The following is a 2942-nucleotide window of genomic DNA, read 5'->3' as shown; positions in this document are numbered from 1 at the left end:
ATGTACCTTTGTACTATTTAGCATGTCATTTGACGGTAACAAGAGCAAATTCAATTTAAATCTATTAAATACATTCTAGCGTGTCTCAGTCCTTTACCCACAAAAGCGGCTATAACTTTTTTTTTTCTATTCAAAACAGTAAGTGTGGCACCTTTCTGAAATCTTTATTAAATGAGCAATTTTTTTATGTAATGTAAAGTTATAGCTCAGTACATTTTTTTTTCACCCGAGATAGTCAAAGTTGGGGAAGAAAATATCAAAAAGTTAAAAATCCAGAAATAGTCCTAATTTTATGATGGTTCCTTAATTTATTTTAACTACATTGCATTTGAGTATGGAGAGGCAACTATCTGGAAGTATTTTACATAAAAAATTTACTAAGTATTGCCCGGTTTGTAGTTGCAGTTAACCCTCCGATGAGTGACAGTGCCGATGACGTTAGATTCGTGAGAAGGTCCTTAGGGACCTACAAAGAGTTGCTCGATGTTTCGACTGTACATGTGCAACTTCTTTGGTATTTATGTTGTCTTTTGATTAAATTAACGTCCTGCATATATATTAGGAATGAAATAATTTGAGGAACAAGTGAAAAAAAAATCAAAACATGAAGACAAGTAACTTGTTATTTCTTCTAAAATTGTACAAGGTCCCTAGGGACCTTGTCACTAATCCCCGTACTATATATGTTAAAATCTCAATAACACTCGAACGTGATCCCGTATCCCTTCGAAACTTATTTTAAACGATTCAGCTTAATTTATTCTTGGAATACATGTATAAATTCTTTTCAAAAATGCAAGTAACTTGTTATTTCTTCTAAAATTGTACAAGGTCCCTAGGGACCTTGTCACTAATCCCCGTACTATATATGTTGAAATCTCAATAACACTCGAACGTGATCCCGTATCCCTTCGAAACTTATTTTAAACGATTCAGCTTAATTTATTCTTGGAATACATGTATAAATTCTTTTCAAAAATGCATTGAACAAAAAGATATAGGCACATGAAATACGAAAAGGTCCCTAGGGACCTTCTCACAAATCGAAGGGTTAAAGAAAACACATGAAAAGGCACGTTTTTCTTTAAATTCGAAAAAATGTAAATATTTCAAAAACGGTGACACTTTTACCTGAAAATTTTTTGTTTATCAGTGAGCTCACCGCCCCCACCTACCTTGCCCTAAAGTTTGGCACGTTACTTCTGGGACACCCTGTATAGATGTATGTACATATGCACAAGTATCAGAGCTGTACAAAATTTAAATAAAATTGGTTTGCAATCGTAAAATATACTTTATATTGCAACCGGTTTTGATAACAATGATTTTGATTGCAAAAATTACAATTTGCTATCAATTTGATTTGTATTATTTTGCTACAAATACAACAAATCTTAAATCAATTGCTTGCAATCGAATTGATTGCAAACTAAAGTGAGTACAATCAAATTGATTGTAAGCCTTCGCAAATATTGTAAATTGTAATTTTTACAGTCAGAACAAAAGCAATCAAGTGTGATTGCAATCAAATTGGTAGCACAATAATTGATTGCTAAACAAAATAATCGCAATTTAGAAGTTTTGGCAAGTATGTGTATCAAGTGCTTTGATAATTTTTACGAGCTGTTTCTTTATTATTATTACAAGATCTTTTTTTAATGCTTTTATTTAACTTGTACTTCCCGCGGAAATGTCCTATAGATTTTAAACTTAACTTCCCGACAAGCTAGGGCTTGAAACTTGCAGCATATTTGCAATCCCGATGGCGATGCAATTTAAAATATAAATTGATTGTCTAAATGGTCTAAGGGTCTTGATATCAAAGTGGGCCAAACACAATAAAAGTTATAGCTAAAATAACGTAACTTTCCAAAGAAGGTAAAAAGTGCTCCAAGTTCTTTATATCTGCCGGCGTAGTAGAATAGTTTCAGGCACTAGTATAATGAAATCTGCTTCTTTGGTAAGGGAAATACCAGAAATTTATTTCAACAGGTTTCACATGCCCCAACGGTTAAGTTTCATAAAGCTGTAGCGCCAGCTGTTTCTCAGATACCCAGAAAGAAATCGGTAATCGCTTTTAGTGGTAATGTGTTCTAGAACGCATTGCCTTATAATGTCTTCTTATTGTTTCGCTTATTTTAGGCATTGCCGGTAATGCATAGCAGAATGTTCTACAATGCATATTTTAATAATTTCGCTGCTTTGATGCATTACGGTCAGCTGAAAACTAGAATGAATACCGACAAATTCTTTTCTACCGTTACTTTCTGTGGGAAATTCCATCGCATAAAAATCATGTTTTGCTTTGTTTAATTTACGCGAAGTTGAAGTCAGTCAATGAAGTGAAGTACATGAGTGAGGAAGTACAATTTTAAGTTTAATTAAATATGTATGAATGTGTGTACATACCGATTTTTAAGTAAGATCTATATACCTAATACATACAGACTGTATAAAAACTGATTTATAAAATTTTGTATTAATTTGAATCTTTTTAGACAATCTGTATTTTCTTTTTTCAATTAATATATGTACATAAGTATGTCCTTATCTAGGCGTTCTACATTAGTTTCTCTGTAAGGCATTCTTTGTTCGCTTCTCTGGATTTTGTTTATCTATGCGTTCTCCCTTCGTTCGAAGGTAATGCTGCATTTACGGGCTTACGGGCAATGACATGCTCATGTTAAAATAATGCCTTCTTGAAGCGAAGGGGTAAGCGATTCCCATCGCCTAATTCGATTCCATTTTAATTTCTGTGGTAATCGTGTTTTTGCTGGGTAATTTTGTGTGTGAGTGTTAAGGCTGCTAGTACCGGGATTCAGGATCCAAGGAGTCCCGAGCCCTTTTGTCAGTCCCGAAATCACGGGATAAAGCCCTCAGGATCCCGGGATCCCGGAACATAATTTAATTTACGACCAAATTAAAATAAAACGAAATTCAGA

At 33.8% G+C, this 2942-nt stretch overlaps 1 protein-coding gene across 1 annotated transcript in view; it reads left to right on the top strand.

Annotated features, from left to right (window-relative positions):
* Positions 1–2942, top strand: part of LOC118748034 — a gene marked incomplete at its 5' end in the record, with an annotated part of 366474 nt that overhangs the window by 141737 nt on the left and 221795 nt on the right.

The sequence above is a fragment of the Rhagoletis pomonella genome, unplaced genomic scaffold (assembly GCF_013731165.1).
Source record: "Rhagoletis pomonella isolate Grant_MI unplaced genomic scaffold, Rhpom_1.0 Rhpom_scaffold_00001, whole genome shotgun sequence".
NCBI lineage: Eukaryota > Metazoa > Arthropoda > Insecta > Diptera > Tephritidae > Rhagoletis > Rhagoletis pomonella.
The sequence above is the reverse complement of the archived record's forward strand: the minus strand, read 5'-3'. Positions and strand labels throughout refer to the sequence as shown.